This window comes from Pristiophorus japonicus, chromosome 8 (genome assembly GCF_044704955.1).
Source record: "Pristiophorus japonicus isolate sPriJap1 chromosome 8, sPriJap1.hap1, whole genome shotgun sequence".
In the NCBI taxonomy this organism is placed as follows: domain Eukaryota; kingdom Metazoa; phylum Chordata; class Chondrichthyes; family Pristiophoridae; genus Pristiophorus; species Pristiophorus japonicus.
This window is the reverse complement of record NC_091984.1, coordinates 52228293-52255544: the sequence shown is the minus strand read 5'-3', so window position 1 is coordinate 52255544 and position 27252 is coordinate 52228293. Positions and strand designations below refer to the sequence as shown.

General features: G+C 45.3%; 1 long non-coding RNA gene and 3 pseudogenes across 1 annotated transcript in view; 1 reads left to right on the top strand and 3 right to left on the bottom strand.

The window, feature by feature from the left end:
* The first annotated feature begins 364 nt into the window (after window positions 1-364).
* LOC139268073 (uncharacterized) overlaps window positions 365-27252 on the top strand; it is an 88171-nt gene continuing 61283 nt past the window's right edge. The window contains exons 1-2 of the long non-coding RNA XR_011593969.1: window positions 365-465; window positions 19929-19990. This is a non-coding gene — a long non-coding RNA (uncharacterized lncRNA). The remainder of the gene's footprint in view (window positions 466-19928; window positions 19991-27252) is intronic.
* LOC139269964 (U2 spliceosomal RNA) lies at window positions 807-1044 on the bottom strand (annotated as a pseudogene).
* LOC139269999 (U2 spliceosomal RNA) lies at window positions 1167-1405 on the bottom strand (annotated as a pseudogene).
* LOC139270000 (U2 spliceosomal RNA) lies at window positions 1532-1770 on the bottom strand (annotated as a pseudogene).

Here is a 27252-nt window from a genome sequence, read left to right as displayed (position 1 = left end):
TTCCTCCGTCACTTATGTTCTTCTTTCACAATAGCACCAGATGAATAGGCTTGACAAATGGCCACCACAAGAGACAAAACATTTTTACATAATTTTTTCAAAATATCCAAAAGTCCAGGAAAATGACAAGCCATTAAAAAAGTTCAAAAATAGCTCCAGTGCATAAAATTTCAAACCTGAGGTCGATCGAACCGGGAGGCCACTCGGCCAGGGCTAGGGGCGGGCATCGGGTCCTGTACACACAGCGGCTACAGAGAGGTTGGGGGCGAGGAGCTACTGCGCATGCGCGGACACTCCACTGCGCATATGCAGACATCCCGGCACTGTTTTCAGCGCAGGACGCTGGCTCCGCCCCCAACTCCACTGGCCACGCTGCACGATGACCGAGGAGAGGCCCGACAGTGGCCAAAGTGGGGAGTGATTTTTTTGCCGCACTTATCAACGGAGAAAAGCGCCGCATCTCTGGTAAGTGCGCCGAAAAAGGGGTGGGCCAAATTTGAGCCCTATGTCTCTTGACTTCGAGCATTTTTGGATCTTTGGAATTATTATGGGAAGTTCCTCCCAAATTTGGCGACAGTCTTACATCCAATGAGCTGTGAAAAAACAGGTCTTTTGGAATTGGTCAGAAGAATGTGACATAGCATTCAGAGTGTAAAAGCCAGTTGGTAGAGAGTACCATGTTTTTTTTTTATTTTTTTTAATTCGTAGCCAATCGTTCCAATTCTTTGTCAAATCACAAACGCCAGAGGTCACCTTGCACACATCAAGGATCACTCTGCGCCAATGCTCTTAGCCAAAAGGCCTAGAGCCACTGCACCATTCCTGGAAGTACTGCAATACCAGGTTCGTGCCATGGAGGTGGATGGGTCAGGCCCCCCACACACCTCCGTGGAGGTGGGTGGGTCAAGCCACCCCACCCACCTCCTATTTCCAAAAAGCAAGCATATACCTTCCTGATCCAGGGAGAACCACTTTGGGGTCATGGTGGTTACTCCCCTGTCAGGTCAGTTACGCATGATCTTAGCCAAAAGGCCGAGAAGCATGTTTTTTTTTTTTTAAAATTCGTAGCCAATCGTTCCAATTCTTTGTCAAATCACAAACGCCAGACGTCACCTTGCACACGCCAAGGATCACTCTGCGCCAATGCTCTTAGCCAAAAGGCCTAGAGCCACTGCACCGTTCCTGGAAGTACTGCAATACCAGGTTCGTGCCATGGAGGTGGATGGGTCAGGTCCCCCACACACCTCCGTGGAGGTGGATGGGTCAAGCCACCCCACCCACCTCCTGTTTCCAAAAAAGCAAGCATATACCTTCCTGATCCAGGGAGAACCACCCGGAGGTCATGGTGGCTACTCCCCTGTCAGGTCAGTTACGCATGATCTTAGCCAAAAGGCCGAGAAGCATGTTTTTTTTTTTTTTTTTGAAATTCGTAGCCAATCGTTCCAATTCTTTGTCAAATCACAAACGCCAGAGGTCACCTTGCACACGCCAAGGATCACTCTGCGCCAATGCTCTTAGCCAAAAGGCCTAGAGCCACTGCACCGTTCCTGGAAGTACTGCAATACCAGGTTCGTGCCATGGAGGTGGATGGGTCAGGTCCCCCACACACCTCCGTGGAGGTGGATGGGTCAAGCCACCCCACCCACCTCCTGTTTCCAAAAAAGCAAGCATATACCTTCCTGATCCAGGGAGAACCACCCGGAGGTCATGTTGGCTACTCCCCTGTCAGGTCAGTTACGCATGATCTTAGCCAAAAGGCCGAGAAGCATGTTAGTTCACGATGACGTATCAAAGGCGATCAAGCTTGTGTGTGATGCCTCTCCGTATGGAGTTGGGGCAGTGATCTCTCATGCACTAGATAGTGAGGAGGAGAGACCAATTGCTTTTGCTTCAGGCACTCTCAATGCCAGTGAGCGTAATTATGTGAAGATCGAAAGGGAAGCTTTGGCATTGATTTTTGGGGTCAAGAAATTTCACAAGTACTTGTTTGGTTGTAAGTTTACCATCGTTACTGACCACAAGTCCCTGCCAGCAATCCTCCTTCCAAAGTCCCTAGTTCCAACCTTAGCGGCAGCCTGAATGCAGAGATGGGCTTTGATTTTGTCAGCATTTTCGTATGACATTGAGTACAGACGATCAACTGATCACAGTAATGCTGAAGCTATGTCCAGTTTGCCATCCCCATCACAAGTAACATCCAATAGGGAAGAAGTATTCTATTTTTCATACATTGATAAGCTGCCAGTTACAGCTGAAGAGATTGGTAGGGCAAGCAAACATGACCCAGTTATATCAAAGGTGTATGATTACATAGCAAGTGGATGGCCAAACCAGGTATCAGAGGAAGATATTCATCCATTCTTCGTCCGTAGGAATGAATTGTTAGTGGATAAAGATTGTATCATGTGGGGAGCAAGAGTGGTTATCCCAAATAAGTTCAGGAGATCCTCATGACCAGCACCTGGGAATGTGCTTGACCAAGAGTTTTGTACACAGTTACTTATTGTGGCCAGGTTTAGAGAAAGAGATAGAGTACATCGTCAGTTAGTGTACAACATGTCAATCGGTAAGCAAGAAACCACCATCAGTACCATTACAGCCATGAAAATGGCCTCCCAGGGTGTGGCAAGGGTTATGTGTAGATTTTGCTTAGCTAGAAGGACAGCAATTGTTCACAGTGATAGATAGTTATTAGAAGTGTTTTCGATGCTGAAAATAACAACATGTAGAACACTTTTCGGATGAGACGCTAAACCGAGGCACCGTCTGCTCTCTCAGGTGGATGTAAAAGATCCCACATATGTCGAATAAGAGCAGGCGAATAATCCCTGGTGTCCTGGCCAATATTTATCCTTCAACTAACTTCAGTTAATAAAAAAACAGATTATCTGGTCATTATCACATTGCTATTTGTGGGACCTGGCTGTGCGTAAATTCTCTAGGAGGTCCCAGCAGATTGGAAAACTGCTAATGTAACGCCCCTATTTAAAAAAGGAGGCAGACAAAAAGCAGGAAACTATAGACCAGTTAGCCTAACATCTGTGGTTGGAAAAATGTTGGAGTCCATTATTAAAGAAGCAGTAGCAGGACATTTGGAAAAACAAAATTTGGTCAGGCAGAATCAGCATGGATTTATGAAGGGGAAGTCATGTTTGACAAATTTGAGAATGTAACGAACAGGATGGATAAAGGGGAACCAGTGGATGTGGTGTTTTTGGACTTCCAGAAGGCATTTGACAAGGTGCCCCATAAAAGGTTACTGCACAAGATAAAAGTTCACGGGGTTGGGGGTAATATATTAGCATGGATAGAGGATTGGCTAACTAACAGAAAACAGAGAGTTGGGATAAATGGTTTATTCTCTGGTTGGCAACCAGTAACTAGTGGGGTGCTGCAGGGAAGTGGAGCTGAGTCCATGATCAGATCAACCATGATCTTATTGAATGGTGGAGCAGGCTCGAGGGGCCGTATGGCCTGTTTCCTATTCCTATTTCTTATATTCTTATGTAACATCCTCGTAAATCCCCTCTGTGTCCTCTCTAGTGCAATCACATCTTTCCTGTATCTTGTGACCAAAACAGTACACAGTACTCTAGTTGTGGCCTAACTAGTGTTTTATTGTTCATTGTGATAGATAGTTATTTGAAGTGGTTAGTTCAAGCATAACATCCCTGCTCTTGTATTTTATGCCGCCGCTAATAAAGGAAAGTATCCTGTATACCTTTTTAACCACCTTACCTACCTGTCCTGCTACCTTCAAGTATCTGTGGACATATACTTCAAGGTCCCTCTATTCCTCAGTATCTTACCATTTATTGTGTAGTCCCTTGCCTTGTTAGCCCTCCCCAGCTGCATTACCTTACAATTATCCAAGTTGAATTCCATTTGCCACTTTTCTGCCCACCTGACCAGTCCATTGATATCTTCCTGCAGTCTACAGCTTTCTTCCTCACTATCAATAACATGGCCAATTTTTGCATCATCTGCAAACTTCTTAATCATGTACCCTACAATGAAGTCTAAATCATTGACATATACCACATAAAGCAAGGAACCTAGTACTGAGCCCTGCGGAACCCCACTGGAAACAGCCTTCCAGTCACAAAAATGCCTGTCAACCATTACCTTTGATTCCTTCCACTTAGCCAATTTTGGATCCAACATGCCACTTTTCCTGGGATCCCATGGGACTTTATTTTTCTGACCAGTCTGCTATGTGAGACCTTATGAAAAGCTTTGCTAAAATCCATGTAGACGGCATCAAATGCACTACCTTCATCGACCCTCCTTGTTACCTCCTCAAAAAATACAATCAAGTTGGTCAGATACGATCTTCCCTTACCAAATCCATACTGACTGCCCTTGATTAATCCGTGTCTTTATAATTGAAGGTTTATACCGTCCCTCTTCTGGGAGGCCATATGAAGAAAACAATCTTCACAAATTGTGGTTTAGATAAAGAAATAGAGTACATCATCAGTCAGTATACAACATGTCAATCGGTGAGCAAGAAGCCATCATCACAACTCTTCACTTCACAGCCTATCCAAATGGCAGATCATTGGCTGGTGGGTTAATTCAGAGCCATTTCAACATTAACTGTTGGCACAGTTCATGCCAGTAGGTGGAAATCCTGTCCTGTCCAGTGTTGTTACTGTCCTCAAGGAATATACTACACCCCACCATTTATTGCCCTTTTCCCCAATATATACTAAATTATAATTTTATCTGTAATATATTTTGTCTGCCAATCTTCTGTGAGTTCCTAATATTTATATAACTCAATTTTTAGGTCCCTGGTAGCTTCTCCCTAGTTTGATATTTAATCTTCCTTTCTTTCTTTCTCTGTTTCCTATCCACATCCGAGTTTTACGATAAATTCCCGCAGATTTGATTTATGCAGCAGCTACAGCATCAACTCTGACCGAATAGTTTTTGCTTTGAAAAGATGGATTTGGATATTGTGTATTGTTTTATAAGGTCCAATTGGAACATCAATCATCAACTAAATATACAGTTGGATCTAACACTGCCTCTCTTTCAACTTTGAGTTGGAACTTCAAAGAAAACTAGTTCAATCTCTAAAGTAACCATTTGACACAGGTTGTATAGTACTGTATTTCACTGTCTTAAACATAAATTAACTTGTCATCACATTTGTGTTACAGCCTTTCCCTATGTGCAAGCTACTGAGTGTAGTATGTAAGGGATCACTGCTTAAATAATCCTATCATTTGGTTCCTAAGAATTGATCTATTAAGTACAACAAAATTATATAAGTCTAATCTGATCATAGAATTCAAATATATTAATATACATTGAATTTATTTTTATTGCCTTTCAACTACATCATGCAATTTTTCATATACATCTTGCATATATTATTTGTGATGCAAAAGTTATACTTTTCCAAGTAACCTTAATCAAAGTATGTGTTCTAAATGATCTAATTTTTAATGCTCAGCATATTAAATGCTATTAAGGCACTGCCATTTCTGTTATCACTGATCAGTGACTAAAGTCTTTGCAGTAAATATTATGAAGTGGGAATGGATGATGTGGTCAGTGTGGTTTCATATGAGACAAATATATGTTCTTAAGGGAACTCCAGCATACACACAGCCAATTTGTGACTCCAAAAAATGTGTTAAACAGTTTAATGTGTGTTTATGTAGCTCATATATGGTGTATATTATTCTTGAAAGGGGTGTTGGATCGATTAAATTACTTCAAGCTGTATTTTGTTTTGGTGTGTTGACAACGTCTCCTTCTCGTGAATGAAAGGGCTTTTCCTCAAATGAGTCATATCAACAGTTCATGTTCCTCAGGAGCACACCCAACAAAGTGACATGAGGGTAAGTTTGGGAGGATGTGGGGTCCCACTGTCTTGACCAATAACTAACACTTATTTAATACAAGCTTTCCATATCAGACTAGCTTGTGAATTATTTGCTTTCATTAGGAGACTTTCTCCTCAAAACGAGGTATCGGAATGAGAGATTAAAGGTATAGTGCACACAATTGTTATGCATTTTTTATAATTTATGTTCCAGTGTTATGCTGGCTCAATATGTAGTACTTTTACTTTTCAACTGTCTTGGCCCTAAGCTTTGGAATTCCTTTAAACCCCTCTCACTCTACCTCCCTCTCCTCCTTTCAGACACTCCTTAAGACCTACCTCTTTGACCAACTTATCCTAATATCTCTAATGTGTCAAATTGTGTTCAATAATGCTCCTGTGAAATACCTTTGGACATTTTAGATGTTAAAGGCACTATATCAATGTAAGTTGTTGTTAAGTCTGAAGTCTGTGAGTTCAATATCCACTCCAGGACTTGAGCACAAAACCTACGTTGCCACTTCAGTGCAGTGCTGAGGGAGTGCATTGCTACATCATCACTGTCTTCTTGGTCTTCCTCCACTGCCTGGCCAGGGCAGTGCTTGGATATCTGAAAGGAAAAAGGGACAAGGTTAAGGTTGTGGTGAGGACAGAGGTGAAAGTAAGAAGTACATGCATACACCATCTGCAACTTTAAGTTAGAAGAGATTGTGGGGTGAGGGGGAATTGTGATGTGAGAAGGAGGATCCATCTTCAATTGATTCAGCCCCACCACTGGCCATGGCCTCAGCAATGGCCCTTCCCATAATGGCCAGCACTATCTCCTCCATGGGGGTTAGAACATGCAGGCACGCCTGTCCCTCCAGTTCCTGCTGCCTCCGGTTGTACGCCACCTTGTCCTGCAAGAGAAAGGAGGTGTGTCAGTGAGTGTTGTGCAATATGTATGTGTGATGTGATTGTGTGCTAGCTGTGAGAAGTGGGTTGAGGCTTGCAACTGTTGTGTTCCGAAAACAGATGAGGCTGCACACAGGGAGGTTAAAGTAACAGTGACCTCAGTCTTTATTAAGACACTCCAGAGTGAGTAACAGGCCTTAGGGATCGGCTTATATACAGTGCTCCCAAGGGATGCTGGGATCCCTTGGGACTTCAGAGGATGTGCTCCCTGGTGGTGGAACATGGGAGTACATGCTTTGCAGATACACAACATCACTCCCCCCACCAAAGTCAAAGAGAAAACTATTTACAAAGTGAGGCGGTCAGGAGCCTTTCTTTCCCTGGTGGACCGCCTCGGTACAAATGTCTGTTCTGGTGTGTTGGCTGTGCCCTCGCTGGGCTGGCATGTTGTTGGCCCTGCAGGGCTGCTGGGTGAGCCTGGCCTTGCTGGGCTGTTGGGCGTGATGGGTTCGATTTCCTGGTCTGGCGTGGTGTCGTTGATCCTTTGGGTGTGTGTTGTGGGCTCGAAAAAGGTGGTGTCTGCTGTGGGTTGTTCAGGGCAGTCTGTGAACCGCAGCCTCGTTTGGTCCAGGTGCTTTCTGCAAATTTGTCCATTGTCTAGTTTGTCTACAAATACCTTACTCCCTTCTTCAGCTATCACCGTGCCCATGATCCACTTGGGACCATGTCCATAGTTTAGCACATACACAGGGTCATGCAGATCAATTTCCCGTGACACAGTGGCGCGACCATTGTTTACATTTTGTTGCTGCCGCCTGCTCTCTACCTGATCATGCAGGTTGGGGTGAACCAGCGAGAGCCTGGTTTTAAGTGTCCTTTTCATGAGTAGCTCAGCCGGGGGCATCCCTGTGAGCGAATGAGGTCTCGTGCGGTAGCTAAGCAGTACTCGGGACAGGCGGGTTTGGAGTGAGCCTTCTGTGACTCGTTTGAGGCTCTGTTTGATTGTTTGTACTGCCCACTCTGCCTGCCCATTGGAGGCTGGTTTAAATGGGGCTGAGGTGACATGTTTGATCCCATTGCGGGTCATGAATTCCTTAAATTCGGCACTGGTGAAACATGGCCCGTTGTCACTGACCAGTATGTCAGGCAGGCCATGGGTGGCAAACATGGCCCTCAGGCTTTCAATGGTGGCGGTGGCGGTGCTTCCCGACATTATTTCACATTCAATCCATTTTGAAAAAGCATCCACCACCACCAGGAACATTTTACCGAGAAACGGGCCCGCATAGTCGACATGGATCCTCGACCATGATCTGGAGGGCCAGGACCACAAACTTAGTGGTGCCTCTCTGGGCAACTGAGCACACACGCTGCATTGCCGTACACAGGACTCGAAGTCAGAGTCGATACCAGGCCACCACACGTGGGATCTGGCTATCGCTTTCATTATTACCATACCCGGGTGTGTGCTGTGGAGATCCGAAGTGAACGTCTCCCTGCCCTTTTTGGGTAGCACTACGTGGTTACCCCACAACAGGCAGTCTGCCTGAATGGACAGCTCGTCCTTTTGCCGCTGGAACGGCTTGATTAGCTCTTGCATTTCAACCGGGATGCTGGCCCAGCTCCCAGGCAGCACACAGTTTTTTACTAGGGTCAGCAGAGGATCTTAGCTGGTCCAAGTCCTAACCTGGCAGGCCGTGACAGGTGATTTATCATTTTCAAACGCTTCCATGACCATCAACAAGTCTGCAGGCTGTGCCACCATCAAAAAGTTTGCAGGCTGCACCATTTCCATCCCCGTGGTGGGCAATGGTAGCTGACTGAGAGCATCCGCACAGTTCTCGGTGCCTGGCCTGTGGCGGATGGTACAGTTATACGCTGATAGCATGAGTGCCCACCTTTGTATGTGGGCTGAGGCATTAGTATTTATCCCCTTGTTTTCAGCAAACAGGGATATGAGGGGCTTGTGATCGGTTTCGAGCTCAAATTTGAGGCCAAACAGATACTGATGCATTTTCTTTACCCCGAGCACACATGCTAATGCCTCTTTCTCAATCATGCTGTAGGCCCTCTCGGTCTTCGACAAGCTCCTGTAAGCATAGGCGACAGGAAGCAACTTCCCCACAACGTTAGCTTGTTGTAATACACACCCGACTCCGTACGACGACGCATCACGTGCTAACACGAGTCTTTTACACGGGTTATACAATACAAGCAGCTTGTTGGAGCATAAAATGTTTCTGGCTTTTTCAAAAGCAATTACTTGTTTTTTTCCCCATAACCGGTTCTCACCTTTACGCAATAACACATGGAGGGGCTCGAAGAGGATGCTTAACCCCGGTAGGAAGTTACCAAAATAGTTGAGGAGACCCAGGAACGACCGCAGCTCCGTGACGTTCTGTAGCCTGGGCGCATTCCTGATAGCCTCTGTCTTGGCATCTGTGGGCCAAATGCCGTCCGCCGCGATCTTTCTTCTCAAAAACTCCACTTCTGTTGCCATGAAGACGCATTTCGACCTCTTCAGCCGGAGCCCTATGCGATTCAGTCGCTGGAGGACCTCCTTCAAGTTTTGTAGGTGCTCAACGGTGTCCCGACCCGTGACCAATATGTCGTCCTGAAAAACCACCGTGCGTGGTACCGACTTGAGTAGGCTCTCCATGTTTCTCTGGAAGATCGTTGCAGCCGACCGAATTCCAAACGGGCATCTGTTGTAGATGAACAGTCCCTTGTGCGTGTTGATGCAGGTGAGGCTCTTCGAAGACTCCTCCAACTCCTGCGTCATGTAGGCCGAAGTCAGGTCGAGCTTGGTGAACGTCTTGCCTCCTGCCAGCGTTGCAAATAGGTCGTCTGCCTTAGGTAGCGGGTATTGGTCCTGTAGCGAGAAACGATTAATAGTTACTTTATAATCGCCGCCAATCCTGACCGTGCCATCACTTTTGAGTACTGGAACAATCGGGCTGGCCCACTCACTGAATTCCACCGGGGAGATGATGCCCACACAATGCAGCCTGTCCAGCTCAATTATCACTCTCTCCCTCATCATGTGAGGTGCCGCTCGCGCCTTGCGGTGAATGGGTCGTACCTCTGGGACCAAGTGGATCTGCACCTTCACCCCGGAAAAATTTCCAATGCCTGGCTTAAAAAGGGAAGGAAATTTATTAAGAACCTGGGTACATGAGGCCTCATCGACATATGATAGCGCTCTGATGTCATCCCAGTTCCAGCGGACTTTGCCTAGCTAGCTCCTTCCAAGGAGTGTGGGGCCATTGCCCAGGACAATCCAGAGTGGCAGTTCGTGCATCGTGCCCTCATAGGTGACCTTGACCATGGCGCTGCCCAGGATAGTGATAAGCTCTTTGGTGTACGTTCTCAGCCACAGTCTCTCAAACATCTTTTTACTCATGATGGATTGGCTAGCGCCAGTGTCCAGTTCCATGGCTATGGGTAAGCCATTCAATTTTACGTTTAGCATTATAGGTTGACATTTCGTCAAAAATGTGTGCACCGCATGTAGTTCAGCATCTGCCTTCTCTCTCTGAGGCTCAAAATTGCTTTGATCCACCATGGACTGATCGTCCTCTGCCACGTGGTGGTTAGCAGGTTGTGCAGAGCTTGCAGCTCATCTGCAAGCTCGTTGGAGGTGCCCCATTGTTCCACAGCTCTTGCAAACATACCTTTTGAAGTGGCATGAATAGTCTGAATGGAAGCCTCCACAACACCAACAAGGTGTGAATTACCTAGCATTCATCCTTTGTTGCGGACTCTAAATCATCTGGGTCACCTGAGGCCTGCTGGCAGTTGCAGACTCATAGTTTCTGCCCTGTACATTTCTGTTTGCAAACACAGTTCCAGTTAAGTTATGAACATTGCTAGCACTTGTGTGCTGAGAGATTTGTTTGGTGTTATCACTGGTGGACATAAACGGCTGTGCTATCGCAATGGCCTTGCTGAGGGTCGGTGTCCCTACAGTCAAAAGTTTTGGTAGGATGGTCTCGTGGCCAATGCCCAGTACAAAATAGTCTCTGAGCATTTGCTCCACGTAGCCATCAAACTCACATTGTCCTGCAATTCGCCTTAGCTTGGCGACGTAGCTTGCCACTTCCTGACCTTCAGATCGCAGGTATGTATAAAACCGATACCACGCCATCAGCACGCTCTCCCTCGGGGTCAGATGTTTCCGAACCAGTGTACACAGCTCCTCATACGACTTACCTGTGGGTTTCACTGGAGCTAGAAGATTCTTCATGAGGCTGTAGGTCGGTGCCCCGCAGACCATGAGGAGGACCACTCTCCTTTTTGCAGCACTTCCTTCTCCGTCCAGCTCGTTGGCTACAAAGTACTGGTCTAACCATTCAACATAGGCTTCCCAGTCCTCACCCTCCGACAACTTCTCCAGGATGCCCACGGTTTGCTGCATCTTTGCATTGGATTCGTGTACTCGTCGCTAGTTGTTATGTTCCTAACACAGATGAGACTGCATACAGGGAGGTTAAAGTAACAGTGACCTCAGTCTTTATTAAGACACTCCAGAGTGAGGAACAGGCCTTCGGGACAGGCTTATATACAGTGCTCCCAAGGGATGCTGGATCCCTTGGGACTTCAGGGGATGTGCTCCCTGGTGGTAGAACATGGGAGTTCATGCTTTACAGAGATACAACAGCAACAGTGCTAAGTGTGTGAACGTGAGGTGAAGCATATGAATGTTAGTGATGGAGTCATGATCGATAGTAGGTGAGTGTTGATGGTGCGGTGAATTGTGTGCGAGGTTGGTGATGCAGTTGGTAGGATATGGCATTTGAAGGTGCATTCATTGACTTGACCACTCGTGTGAGGTAATTGAATTTCTTGCAGCACTGCATTCAGGTTTTGGGGCTAAACTCCTGGCATTGACGTCCACGGTTATCTGTTCCCATTGCCCTCTCATCGTGTGTCTGGAGGGCCGCCTGCCGCCCCCCCCCCTCCCAGCGGATACAGGACATCTCTCCTGCTTTCCATCTCCTCCACCACCTCCAGTGCAGTATTGAAAAACCTTGGTACATGCTCACTCCCAAGCTAAGCCATTGTTGTTTGTTGCACAGCACTATTCCGAATGATTTCAGCATCTCCAGCAGCCACAATGCACCTTCTCTTTCATTAATCATTATAATTAGCATGCAGCACGAAGTTGGCGTACTGTCCTTATTACATTGAATGGGCGCGGGGTAATCGCGCATCGCAATTCTCCCAGCTGTTTTAGGGGGCTATCGAATTTAGCGCCCAATCTGTTCTATAATCATCTGATTTTGATGCTCTTAGAGCTTTAAGAACAAAAGTGACTTCCAGGTATAACAAACTTACGACGAGATAGATTCTCAACATGCCAGCCAGCCATAAAACTGCCATTGTGGATTAGACATCCATTTTACAACAGGCTGATCCTCAATGCCAGTGGAGGAGGATTTCCTGGAGTGTATAAGGGATGGTTTTCTGGACCAATATGTCGAGGAACCAACTAGCGAGCTGGCCATCCTAGACTGGGTGTTGTGTAATGAGAGAGGATTAATTAGCAATCTTGTTGTACGAGGCCCCTTGGGGAAGAGTGACCATAGTTTGGTAGAATTCTTCTTTAAGATGGAGAGTGACACAGTTCAATCAGAAACTAGGGTCCTGAACTTAAAGAAAGGCAACTTCGATGGTATGAGACATGAATTGGCTGGTGAATGATACTTAGAGGTTTGACGGTGAACAGGCAATGGCAGATACTCAAAGATCACATGGAGGAATTTCAACAATTGTACATCCCTGTCTGGCGTAAAAATAAAATGGGGAAGGTGGTTCAACCATGGCTAACAAGGGAAATTAGGGATAGTGTTAAATCCAAGGAAGAGGCATATAAATTGGCCAGAAAAAACAGCAAACCTGAAGACTGGGAGAAATTTATAATTCAGCAGAGGAGGACTAGGTGTTTAATTAGGAGGGGGAAAATAGAGTATGAGAGTAAGCTTGCAGGGAACATAAAAACTGACTGCAAAAGCTTCTATAAATATGTAAAGAGAAAAAGATTAGTGAAGACAAATGTAGGTCCCTTGCAGTCAGAATCAGGTGAATTTATAATGGGGAACAAAGAAATGGCAGACCAATTGAACAAATACTTTGTTTCTGTCTTCACGAAGGAAGACACAAATAACCTTCCGGAAATACGAGGGGACCGAGGGTCTAGCGAGAAGGAGGAACTGAAGGAAATCCTTATTAGTCAGGAAATTGTATTAGGGAAATTGATGGGATTGAAGGCTGATAAATTCCCAGGGCCTGATAGTCTGCATCCCAGAGTACTTAAGGAAGTGGCCCTAGAAATAGTGGATGCATTGGTGGTCATTTTCCAACATTCTATAGACTCCTATGGATTGGAGGGTAGCTAATGTAACCCCATTTTTTAAAAACGGAGGGAGAGAGAAAACAGGGGATTGTACACTGGTTAGCCTGACATCGGTGGTGGGGAAAATGTTGGAACCAATTATTGAAGATGTAATAGCAGTGCATTTGTAAAGCAGTGACAGGATCGGTCCAAGTCAGCATGGATTTATGAAAGGGAAATCAAGCTTGACAAATCTTCTAGAATCTTTTGAGGATGTAACTAGTAGAGTGGACAAGGGAGAACCAGTGGATGTGGTGTATTTGGTCTTTCAAAAGGTTTTTGACGAGGTCCCACACAAGAGATTGGTGTGCAAAATGAAAGCGCATGGTATTGGGGGTAATGTATTGACATGTATAGAGAACTGGTTGGCAGACAGAAAGCAAAGAGTATGAATAAACGGGTCCTTTTCAGAATGGCAGGCAGTGACTAATGGGGTCCCGCAAGGTTCAGTGCTGGCACCCCAGCTATTTACAATATACATTAATGATTTAGACAAAAGAATTGAATGTAATATCTCCAGTTTGCAGATGACACTAAGCTGGATGGCAGTGTGAGCTGTGAGGAGGATGCTAAGAGGCTGCAGGGTGACTTGGACAGGTTAGGTGAGTGGGCAAATGCATGGCAGCTGCAGTATAATGTAGATAAATGTGAGGTTATCCACTTTGGTGGCAAAAACAGAAAGGCAGAATATTATCTGAATGGTGACAGATTAGAAAAAGGGGAAATGCAACGAGACCTGGGTGTCATGGTACATCAGCCATTGAAGGTTGGCATGCAGGTACAGCAGGCGGTTAAGAAAGCAAATGGCATGTTGGCCTTCATAGCGAGGGGATTTGAGTACAGGGGCAGGGAGGTGTTGCTACAATTGTACAGGGCCTTGGTGAGGCCACACCTGGAGTATTGTGTACAGTTTTGGTCTCCTAACTTGAGGAAGGACATTCTTGCAATTGAGGGAGTGCAGCGAAGATTCACCAGACTGATTCCCGGGATGGTGGGACTGACCTATCAAGAAAGACTGGATCAACTGGGCTTGTATTCACTGGAGTTCAGAAGAATGAGAGGGGACCTCATAGAAACGTTTTAAATTCTGACGGGTTTGGACAGGTTAGATGCAGGAAGAATGTTCCCAATGTTGGGGAAATCCAGAACAAGGGGTCACAGTCTAAGGATAAGGGGAAATCCATTTCGGACCAAGATGAGGAAAAACTTCTTCATGCAGAGAATTGTGAACCTGTGGAATTCTCTACCACAGAAAGTTGATGAGGCCAGTTCATTCGATATATTCAAAAGGGAGTTAGATGTGGCCCTTGTGGCTCAAGGGATCAAGGGGTATGGAGAGAAAGCAGGAATGGGGTACTGAAGTTGCATGATCAGCCATGATCATATTGAATGGTGGTGCAGGCTTGAAGGGCCGAATGGCCTACTCCTGCACCGATTTTCTATGTTTCTATGTTTCTATGTTTACACCCGGTATGTTTGAAAATCTGCCCCATCGTCTTTTATTCACGTTTTAAACACTGGCTCTTGTTAAGAAGCTCATGTAAAAAAGTAAAGCTCAGTAACGAAGGTTAATGTGTTCCTCAAATGAATCTCTGCCAGAAATGCACTAAAGCTTTTCGAATAAATGGCAGTAGGAAGGCATTTTTATAATAGGTAGTTTGTATGTTTTATGGGGTTATTGTGGGGCACAAACTTTGAACTATGTGCCCTTAGTATGATATGTAAGACACAAGTATGTTTGATAATGCTAAATCTAAGTATATTTGTTGAAGTATATGAGTGGCACGTGTTAGAAGAGTTCAGCCCTTTGGTGTCAATCTCCTTACACAGCTCTGTTGATGCCTATGATGATCTCCAAATCAATGAAGCACCAGCACCATTCACTCCGTAGCTTTGCAGGCGTGCAGTGACTCGAGGGCAGCGTGGTGGCCCCGACCTGCGAGAGATCATCAGCGGCAGGTCGGGGCCATAAAAGGAGCAGTGTGCGGTGGCCCTGGAGCAGCGTGGCAGCATGCCACTGCAAGGTGCAGCGCGAGCCGGTCCGGGAGGTCGACGGCTGTGAAGAGGGCGACTGGATTGGACATCACCAAAATCCAGGTCACTGATTGGAGCGTGAGCAGGTATAGCAGGAGCGGCGAGGTCAGAGCGAGAGATTGTAGAGCGATATGATTGGGGCCCAGGAGAGGCGAGAGCCCAGGGGCAGCACGAGCCAGCCCACACTGCAATATGTATGCGCACTAGGTCCATGCAGCAGAACTAGTCTCTGGTCGTCTTGGGTCATCCTTGTCACTGGACCAAGACCTAGCTCTGTCAAGCCCATGTGGGGACTAGTTTGCAACGGCTACCATACATTAAAAAAATCGACGCATAGGCATCTTCCACCCTTCAATATGTAGTTCATGACCGGGAATATTAGGTAATTTATTGAAACACCTGTGAACTCATCCCTTTTTAGCGTGGAAGCAAGTCATCCTCGATACGAGGGTCCACCTAAGAGAAGAACTTCTCAGGTTTTATGCTGACAGTTGTTCACCATAACTTTGGCAGAAGAGCCAAAAAATTTCACGCAAGGGAGAAAATTTGCATTTGCCTTGTTAACCTTAACATTGCTCTTTTAAAGCTTTGAAGGGAAATTAAGCTCGCTTGTCATGGCAATAACATCTCTTGAAAGTGCAGATAACTGGCTCTTGTGACAGGTTTGTGATTATGTTTGCTTGAAGGTACTGAATGCTCACAATTGACAGGGAGTAGTCTAATAATAATTTAAATAATAAAAAATGAACCGTATCATGACACATATAAAGCCTGGGAACGTCCCAAACATTCTGGACCCTCTTGGTGAAGAATCAGACAAGACTGAAAAGAAAGAAGTTGGGAGTTTGCCATTTCTTGCTACAGACCCCACAGAATGGTGACCCATCCCAACCATACTCCAGAAAAAATGAAGCTGTTTGATTACCTTAAGTGGCGACAGCTACAAATTTCTTTCAGAACAAATATTTATGATGTTTCTGTACTGCTGCACATCAATGAGACTTTGCTCCATGAAATCATTACACTCTAGCAATTATCCTGTCTGCCATTCCATCTCCTTGCCACTGGACCAAGACCTTGCTCTGCCAAGCCCGTGTGGTAGCTGGAGTGCAACAGCTACCCCACGTTAAAAGAATTCACGCACAGGTATCTTCCACCCTTTAAAATGAAGTTCGGGACCTGTAACATCAGGATCCTCATGCATAACCCTCTTAAGATCATCCACTCTAACAGGTTTTCTCTGCCACCTCCCTCCCAAACTCACACACTGAACTAGATTTAAGATCAGCATATATTTATGATAAACCTATATTTAATATGATAAACCTTTATTTGAATACAGGTACCTGAATAACTTCTCTTTGCGTGTTGAATTCTGCAGAGCTGTTGTTAACCACAAGATTGCTTCACCCTCATCTTCCTCTTACAGCTCATTGCCCTTATAACTTGTAACTTTGCCAAGCCTTGCAGAGCATGCATTTCACATCTGGTAACTAAGTCATCATTTAAACCTAAGTCTCAGCATTCGTATCATCAGCATCAGAAACCGTGGAGCCAGCTCCACGTCTATGTTCAGTGTATGAGGTTGCAGCCCCTCTTCCATTATTTGAAGGGGCTGCTCCTCAAATTCTGGTTGCACTTCAGTCCCACACTCCTGATCTTTGGGCACCCGATACGGAGGGGAGTGAGCAGGTCGGAGGGCCTCCTCGTAGGACTGCTCCTGGGCATGGCCAAGGTGGCCATTAACCGGTCCAGACAGCGGACGGTTGAGGGGGTCATTCAGCCTGACTGCCTGCCTCTCTTCTGTGATTACATCTGAGCCAGGGTGTCCCTGGAGATGGAGCATGCGGTGTCCACCGGTACGCTCGCGGCCTTCCGTGAGAGGTGGGCACCGGAGGGACTGGAGTGCATCATTAGCCTTGGCAACCAAATTTTTATTTGATCTGCTAAGTTTAAAGTTTTATTGTTACTGTTATGTATGTAACTATGTAATACTTGCCATCAGAGGGCACGACTATTGGCGTCCTAATGGTCACATGTGCAGGGCCTGTATAAAAGGTTGGCTGACATGTTGTTTCGGCACTCTGGAGTTGTAATAAAGAAGAAGAAGGTTACACTAAGTTTAGCTCACAGTACTCAGCCTCGTGGAGTTCTTGTATACCTAACAATTACTTTGTGGCTTCTTGTGTCCTTTTAATAAGGGGGCACTCGGGTTTATCGTTTAATTGAAAATATTTGTAGGATGCATTGCTCTCTGCTGTAATAACACTCATAAAAATGTATGTGTGAGATGAGTCCCTGTCCCGTATCTGCATGAGAGTGAGGTATAACTTGATTGTTATCTGACCTGTGCAAGGTTACCAACATACCTGGCCATGGCTACTTGAACTAATTTGACCACGTAAATAAAAATTAGCTATAATTAAGAACCGCGTAAGAATTTGCAGCCTTTCACACAGAGCAGTGCAGGGACCTGAAGAAGGCAGTGGGACTGAATAACTCAGAAGTGGCGTAGTAATGAACAGATTGTCTCGTTGCTGGTTGTTAACTACAGCGATACAGGAGGTGGGTGGGGTGGCTTGACCCATCCACCTCCACGGAGGTGTGTGGGGGACCTGACCCATCCACCTCTATGGCACGAACCTGGTATTGCAGTACTTCCAGGAACGGTGCAGTGGCTCTAGGCCTTTTGGCTAAGAGCATTGGCGCAGAGTGATCCTTGGCGTGTGCAAGGTGACCTCTGGCGTTTGTGATTTGACAAAGAATTGGAACGATTGGCTACGAATTTCAAAAAAAAAAACTACAGCGATTCTCCATGTACACAAAAAAGAAGTTACAAGTAAAGCCCGAGAGGAGTTTTGTACTGATTCATGTCCCCAGGTTTACCGTGGCAGAAGGGCTTTAAACTGTGGCCCTTCCCCACCGTGCCTTTGCGGCGACTGCACCAATTTTAAGTGCGTCCCTGGATCTTGGATTGCGCCAGTCTGCAACACGCAGACTGGACATCTCCTTGCTCTGGAAGACCAGCAAGTTTCGGCAAGACCAAAGAGCGTCTTTGACCGAGTTGATGGCCCTCCAGCAGCAGGTGATGTCTGTCTCGGTGTGTGTCCCTGGGAACAGCCCGTAGAGCACAGAGTCCTGTGTTACGGAGCTACAATGCAAGGTCTGTTTCGTGATGCACGTTGGAAAGGAAAAGTGTAAATGTACCGTCACCCATTCCGTGTACTGTATAGTGACACATGTAATGTAATTTGTTGAATGTACTACAATGTATGCCGTATTGTACCGAATTGTACTTGAACTGAAAAGCAAGGAAATGTATCGAACGGAACTGCCGTCAGCACCCAAATGTAGTGTATGGGATTGCTGACCGCAGCAAAATGTACTGAACTGCTTTTGAATGTACTGTACAAATTTTTATATGAATAAAGTATATTTTGAAATAAAAAAAACTACAGTGATTCTGATGATACGTCTTGTCTTAATTTGTAAAATAAATTATCGCATTTATAAAAAACATTTATGGTGCAAACAGTGGGAATGGTAGCATAGTGATAATGTTACTGGACTAGTAAGCTAGAGGCCTGGACTAATAATCTAGAGACAAGAGTTCAAATCCCACCACAGCAGCTGGGGAATTTAAATTCAATTAAATAAATTGGGAATAAAAAGCTAGTATCAATAATGGTGACCATGAAACTACAGGATTGTCATAAAAACCCAGCTGGTTAACTCATGTCCTTTAGGGAAGGAAATTTGCCATCCTTACCTGGTTTGGCTGATATGTGACTCCAGACCCACAACAATGTGGTTGACTTGTAACTGCCCTCTGAAATGGCCTAACAAGGCAATTAGGGATGGGCAATAAATTCTGGCCTTTTCAGTGACGCCCACATACTGTGAATGAATATAAAAAAAACAGAGTCACCCCGATTTTAACTTGGGGCTTCAATCAGATGGGTAGGGGGGCCAAGACGTGTGGCAAACTGGCCTGACCTCAGCTACATGAGGCCCGGCCACATCTGCATTCCCTCAGTCAGTTGCCTGCCCAAAACTGTCTGGAAGTGGCAGCTGGCTGGCTGGCGGGAAGGAGTACAATATTGAGCAGCAGGAGGTAGGTCCTGGGGAAGGGGTTTAGTGAGGGTCTCGCGGTCATAAGGGGGACTGGATGGCAGCCCGGGTCTGCAGAGGCTTAAACTCCTCCTGGCACCACAAGGAAAGTCAAAAAAGATTTAAGCACTTGCCTGATTGCAATATTAACTTATGGCCTGACCAGGAGAATGGTGATGCCTCTCCGCCAGGCCAAAGTTGTCAGTAAGTGGATCCAGGGCCAGATAAGGCCAAAAAGATGCTTTTAAACAATTAAAAAAAATGTCCTTGTGGGCCAGAAGGAGCAAGAACATTCCTTTGGGCCCTGCAAGAAAACCTTGGGTCTCCCATTCTCACAGCTTCCCTCACCCGACTGCAATCTTTGTCATAGCCCCTCCAGAAGAGTTACCCCTTAGTGCCTGGGACCATTGCTGATTTCCCTAGCATACCTTCTTTCATCTAGTACCATGAAAAACATGAACTATTGGGCTTGAGGTCCTTTCCAAACAACTCCCACCATTAATGTAGCAGTGACTGGCCAAAGGACCTTGAGTTGGAGAGATTGAGAATAACACTTTACAGATCCTATTATTTCTGGAATCTTTTGGTTCTGTAGAACTCTTGAACAGTTTCCCGGTGATATCACAAATAATGATTCTTCTGCTTCTCTCATTTCAGAAACACTGTGATCTGATCCACAAAATGCAGGAAGATATTAAAGGGAGGCAGAGCTAATCCAGGTAATTACAGGCCAGTTCGTTTAACATTTGCGGTAAGGGAAATTTTAGTCTTTAATTAAGGATGAAACTACCATGTATCTTGATAAAGAGAAAACATTTAGAACATTTGTACTTGACAAACCTCATAAAATTCCTGGAGGAGGTATCGGGCATGGTAGCTGGGGGAAATGCAGTAGATATAGAATACCTCGACTTTAGGAAAGCCTTTGACAAGGTACCACATGGCGGATTACTAGAGAATGGAAGGGTATGGAATTAGGAAGAGGAGGGCAAAGTGGATTAAAAATTAGTAGAAGGGAGAAAACAGAGAGCAGGAGTTCAGCACAGTTTTTCAGAATAGTTGGAAGTGGGTAGTGTGTTTCAGTTCTGGGGCCAATTCTGTTCACTATGTATATCAATGATTTGGACATAGGCTGAGAGGGAGTGGTGTCGAAATTTGTAGATGATACCAAAATAGGAGATATGCTTAATATTTTAGCAGTCTAAAGGAAACTGCAAAGGGATATTGATAAGAAGAAGGAATGGACAATAAAGTGGCGGATGGAATTCAATGTCAGTAAGTATGCGATGATGCATTTTGGTAAAGCAAAGTAACTGCAATAATTGTAACCTAAAAGAAAATAAGCTTGGTGCTGTGGGAGAGCAGAGGGACTTGGAGGTACAGGTTCACAGAATAAAGGCAGAACCTCTTATTGATTAGGCTGTATAAAAGCTAATAGAATTCTCAGTTTTATCTCTCAAGTGGTATTGACTATAAAAAGCCAAGAGATAATTCTGAGCCTATATAAAACTTTAATAGGACTTTAGTTAGAGTACTATGTGCAGTATTGGGTTCCACGCTATAATAAGAATATTGAACCCTGAAAGAGGGTACAATTCACAAACCCATGACCTCTACCACCTAGAAGGACAAGGGCAGCAGGTGCCTGAGAACACCACCACCTCCAAGTGACACACTATCCTGACTTGGAAATATATTGCCATTCCTTCGTCGTCGCTGGATCAAAATCCTGGAACTACCTTCCTAACAGCTCTATGGAAGTACCTTCACTGCACAGACTGCAGCAGTTCAAGATGGCTCACCACCATCTTCTCAAAGACAATTAGGGATGGGCAATACATGCCGTGCCAGCAATGCCCACATCCCAGGAACGAATACGAAAATAGATAGATTAAAAATGGAGATCAGGAGATACCTCTTCACACAGAAAGTTGTGAGGCTGTGGAATTCACTTCCAGAGGTTAGTGGTTGCAGCAGAAACTATGTTAACATTCAATAGTAGATTGTAGGTGATGAAGAAATAAGGATGGAAGAGATATGCGAAAAATGTGGATAAATATGATTAGAACTATTTCTCACGTGGAGGTCAAATGCCAACATGGGTTGAATGGCCTGTTTTACACGTTGTAACTTCTACGTATTTCTAGGTACTTATTAGACAAATAAGTTAATGGAAACCACTCATTGCCAGAACAGTTGTCAACTGCACTTCCACACTTTGGGTTGAGTTTGCTGTTTGCAGTAATACAGGTGGAAAGCATGAACTGTCATTACATTTAAGAAACAAAGTCATAACTATAAGCAGGGTAAATATTGATGCAGTTAAAACAATTCAATAAACCAAATGATCAGAACAATCAAGCACTTTGTCTCCTATGCTAGTTGTAGCTATTGTATTATAGTATTATTTAATAACCCATACATATGTGTACTGACTGGTAATTATTAACCACACAGCACAGATGGTTGAAGGGCCAGGAGTTTAAATGGAACAGTTTGCAAATGAATACCAGCAGATATGAAATGTGTAACCTTTAAAATGGATCAATGTTTGATTATTAAAATGTGTTGAACCCTTATTAAGAGAGAGATATATGAACATAATTTGTAACTTATAATACACAGAAATTAACTCCAGGGAACTAGGCAGTCAAATGAATTGCAATACGGGGGTGATTCTACAATCACAGTGGGGAGTGTTTTCAAGAAGAACACTAGGGTCGTTACCCTGGGAAGAATATTCATCAAGGCTACATAGGAATCATAGGAAAATCTGGGCTTGAGCCTGGGACAATTATAGTGATCCCAATGTTGCCTGTGCAAGCTCAGCTAACTCAAAACAGAATGGAGTCTTCCTGCTCTGCTTGGCCCAGTTCCACTCTAGCCAGTGGGGATTCGAAGCTGAAGAGTGCTGGAGGTTGCAGAGTTACCAAACATTTATAGCGGGTGTGTTGCAGTGTTTTTTTCTTCCCTTTTGCTTTGCCTATTCTCAGCACCCGACATGTTTCCCATCAATTTACAAGTTTTAAAACTCTATAAACAGTGACTCGCCTCGGGCTTAAGAGAAACTGGTTTATCAAATTCATAAATTAAAGGCAAATCTCTTTCTTCTTGATTACATGCTTGTCAGATGTAAATCCATTCCACAGTTAGCTGCAGCTGGTCTTCCCACGCAAGTAAACCTTTTTTTCTAATGCCATCAGTATATTTATTTTTTAAATATTTCGATGCGTACTTGTTGAAATGAAGATGAAAACATAGAAACATAGAAAATAGGTGCAGGAGTAGGCCATTCAGCCCTTCTAGCCTGCACCGCCATTCAATGAGTTCATGGCTGAACATGCAACTTCAGTACCCCATTCCTGCTTCCTCGCCATACCCCTTGATCCCCCTAGTAGTAAGGACTACATCTAACTCCCTTTTGAATATATTTAGTGAATTGGCCTCAACTACTTTCTGTGGTAGAGAATTCCACAGGTTCACCACTTTCTGGGTGAAGAAGTTTCTCCTCATCTCGGTCCTAAATGGCTTACCCCTTATCCTTAGACTGTGACCCCTGGTTCTGGACTTCCCCAACATTGGGAACATTCTTCCTGCATCTAACCTGTCTAAACCCGTCAGAATTTAAAACGTTTCTATGAGGTCCCCTCTCATTCTTCTGAACTCCAGTGAATACAAGCCCAGTTGATCCAGTCTTTCTTGATAGGTCAGTCCCACCATCCCGGGAATCAGTCTGGTGAATCTTCGCTGCACTCCCTCAATTGCAAGAATGTCCTTCCTCAAGTTAGGAGACCAAAATTGTACACAATACTCCAGGTGTGGCCTCACCAAGGCCCTGTACAATTGTAGCAACACCTCCCTGCCCCTGTACTCAAATCCCCTCGCTATGAAGGCCAACATGCCATTTGCTTTCTTAACCGCCTGCTGTACCTGCATGCCAACCTTCAATGACTGATGTACCATGACACCCAGGTTTCGTTGCACTTCCCCTTTTCCTAATCTGTCACCATTCAGATAATAGTCTGTCTCTCTGTTTTTACCACCAAAGTGGATAACCTCACATTTATCCACATTATACTTCATCTGCCATGCATTTGCCCACTCACCTAACCTATCCAAGTCACCCTGCAGCCTCATAGCATCCTCCCCGCAGCTCACACTGCCACCCAACTTACTGTCATCCGCAAATTTGGAGATACTACATTTAATCCCCTCATCTAAATCATTAATGTACAATGTAAACAGCTGGGGCCCCAGCACAGAACCTTGCGGTACCCCACTAGTCATTGCCTGCCATTCTGAAAAGTACCCATTTACTCCTACTCTTTGCTTCCTGTCTGACAACCAGTTCTCAATCCACGTCAGCACACTACCCCCAATCCCATGTGCTTTAACTTTGCACATTAATCTCTTGTGTGGAACCTTGTCGAAAGCCTTCTGAAAGTCCAAATATACCACATCAACTGGTTCTCCCTTGTCCACTTTACTGGAAACATCCTCAAAAAATTCCAGAAGATTTGTCAAGCATGATTTCCCTTTCACAAATCCATGCTGACTTGGACCTATCATGTCACCTTTTTCCAAATGCGCTGCTATGACATCCTTAATAATTGATTCCATCATTTTACCCACTACTGAGGTCAGGCTGACCGGTCTATAATTCCCTGTTTTCTCTCTCCCTCCTTTTTTAAAAAGTGGGGTTACATTGGCTACCCTCCACTCGATAGGAACTGATCCAGAGTCAATGGAATGTTGGAAAATGACTGTCAATGCATCCGCTATTTCCAAGGCCACCTCCTTAAGTACTCTGGGATGCAGTCCATCAGGCCCTGGGGATTTATCGGCCTTCAATCCCATCAATTTCCCAAACACAATTTCCCGACTAATAAAGATTTCCCTCAGTTCCTCCTCCTTACTAGACCCTCTGACCCCTTTTACATCCGGAAGGTTGTTTGTGTCCTCCTTAGTGAATATCGAACCAAAGTACTTGTTCAATTGGTCTGCCATTTCTTTGTTCCCCGTTATGACTTCTCCTGATTCTAACTGCAGGGGACCTACATTTGTCTTTACTAACCTTTTTCTCTTTACATATCTACAGAAACTTTTGCAATCCGCCTTAATGTTCCCTGCAAGCTCCTTCTCGTACTCCATTTTCCCTGCCCTAATCAAACCCTTTGTCCTCCTCTGCTGAGTTCTAAATTTCTCCCAGTCCCCGGGTTCGCTGCTATTTCTGGCCAATTTGTATGCCACTTCCTTGGCTTTAATACTATCCCTGATTTCCCTTGATAGCCATGGTTGAGCCACCTTCCCTTTTTTATTTTTACGCCAGACAGGAGTGTACAATTGTTGTAATTCATCCATGCGGTCTCTAAATGTCTGCCATTGCCCATCCACAGTCAACCCCTTAAGTATCATTCGCCAATCTATCCTAGCCAATTCACGCCTCATACCTTCAAAGATACCCTTCTTTAAGTTCTGGACCATGGTCTCTGAATTAACTGTTTCATTCTCCATCCAATGCAGAATTCCACCATATTATGGTCACTCTTCCCCAAGGGGCCTTGCACAATGAGATTGCTAATTAATCCTCTCTCATTACACAACACCCAGTGTAAGATGGCCTCCACCCTAGTTGGTTCCTCGACATATTGGTCTAGAAAACCATCCCTTATGCACTCCAGGAAATCCTCCTCCACCGTATTGCTTCCAGTTTGGTTAGCCCAATCTATGTGCATATTAAAGTCACCCATTATAACTGCTGCACCCTTATTGCATGCACCCCTAATTTCCTGTTTGATGCCCTCCCCAACATCACTACTACTGTTTGGAGGTCTGTACACAACTCCTAGTAACGTTTTTTGCCCTTTGGTGTTCTGCAGTTCTACCCATATAGATTCCACATCATCCAAGCTAATGTCTTTCCTAACTATTGCATTAATCTCCTCTTTAACCAGCAATGCTACCCCACCTCCTTTTCCTTTTATTCTATCCTTCCTGAATGTTGAATACCCCTGGATGTTGAGTTCCCAGCCCTGATCATCCTGGAGCCACATCTCCGTAATCCCAATCACATCATATTTGTTAACATCTATTTGCACAGTTAATTCATCCACCTTATTGCGGATACTCCTTGCATTAAGACACAAAGCCTTCAGGCTTGCTTTTTTTAACACCCTTTGTCCTTTTAGAATTTTGCTGTACAGTGGCCCTTTTTGTTCTTTGCCTTGGGTTTCTCTGCCCTCCACTTTTCCTCATCTCCTTTCTGTCTTTTGTTTTTGCCTCCTTTTTGTTTCCCTCTGTCTCCCTGCATTGGTTCCCATCCCCCTGCCATATTACTTTAACTCCTCCCCAACAGCACTAGCAAACACTCCCCCTAGGACATTGGTTCCGGTCCTGCCCAGGTGCAGACCGTCCGGTTTGTACTGGTCCAACCTCCCCCAGAACCTGTTCCAATGCCCCAGGAATTTGAATCCCTCCCTGCTGCACCTCTGCTCAAACCACGTATTCATCTGCGCTATCCTGCGATTCCTACTCTGACTAGCACGTGGCACTGGTAGCAATCCCGAGATTACTACTTTTGAGGTCCTACTTTTTAATTTAGCTCATAGCTCCTTAAGTTCGTTTCGTAGGACCTCATCCCTTTTTTTACCTATGTCGTTGGTACCAATGTGCACCACAACAATTGGCTGTTCTCCCTCCCTTTTTAGAATGTCCTGCACCCGCTTCGAGACATCCTTGACCCTTGCACCAGGGAGGCAACATACCATCCTGGAGTCTCGGTTGCGGCCGCAGAAACGCCTATCTATTCCCCTCACCATTGAATCCCCTATCACTATTGCTCTCCCACTCTTTTTCCTGCCCTCCTGTGCAACAGAGCCAGCCACGGTGCCATGAACTTGGCTGCTGCTGCCCTCCCCTGATGAGTCATCCCCCCCAACAGCACTCAAAGCAGTGTATCTGTTTTGCAGGGGGATGACCACAGGGGACCCCTGCACTATCTTCCTTGCACTACTCTTCCTGCTTGTTTTCCATTCCCTATCTGGCTATGGACCCTTCTCCTGCGGTAAGACCAACTCGCTACATGTGCTACTCACGTCATTCTCAGCATCGTGGATGCTCCAGAGTGAATCCACGCTCAGCTCCAACTCCGCAACGCGGACCGTCAGGAGCTGGAGGTGGATACACTTCCCGCACACGTAGTCGTCAGGGACACCGGAAGTGTCCCTGAGTTCCCACATGGTACAGGAGGAGCATAACACCCGACCGAGCTCTCCTGCCATGACTTAACCTTAGATACACTTAAATTGGTGACAACAATGTTACTGACTAATATAAAAAAGAAAAAGAAAAACTACTCACCAATCACCAGCCAATCACTTACCCCCTAGGCTGTGACGTCACTTTTATGTTTCTTTCTACTTCTTTTTTGCCTTCTCCCTATAGCTGCACAAGCTGGGCCTTTTATCGGCCTCTGCTGATCCCCGGACTCACACCTCAGCGACCACGAACTCCCGCTGCCTCTCGCGGCCTTTTATAGGCCTCTGCTGCTCCCCGGACTCACGCCTCAGCGACCACGAACTCCCGCTGCCTCTCGCGGCCTTTTATAGACCTCTGCTGATCCCCGGACTCTGCTGAACATAAAGGTTTACTGTGAATATCTACATAATAATTGAATGGTAAAGTCTTGAGGACCGAAATTGATAGACTTACTGCCCACTACTGCCGAGATCAGCCGACATTCCTCTCCGGGTTATGCCCAGTGCCAATTTGCACTTGGGCTGGAGGGGAGAACCGTCGGGAACCGCCCGCTGACGTCAGTGGAAGGCCAAGTGGCGCAAGTGATCTCCCGCCTGCCGAGATGCCAGATTGGTGCGGGCGGGAGTTGGCAGGAGTTGGCGCCTGCAGTGGGAAGGACCGCCACGAGGAGGCTGGTCTAATCCCCCAAGGTAAGTTTTAAAAAACTGAAAAAAAAGGTTCGTAA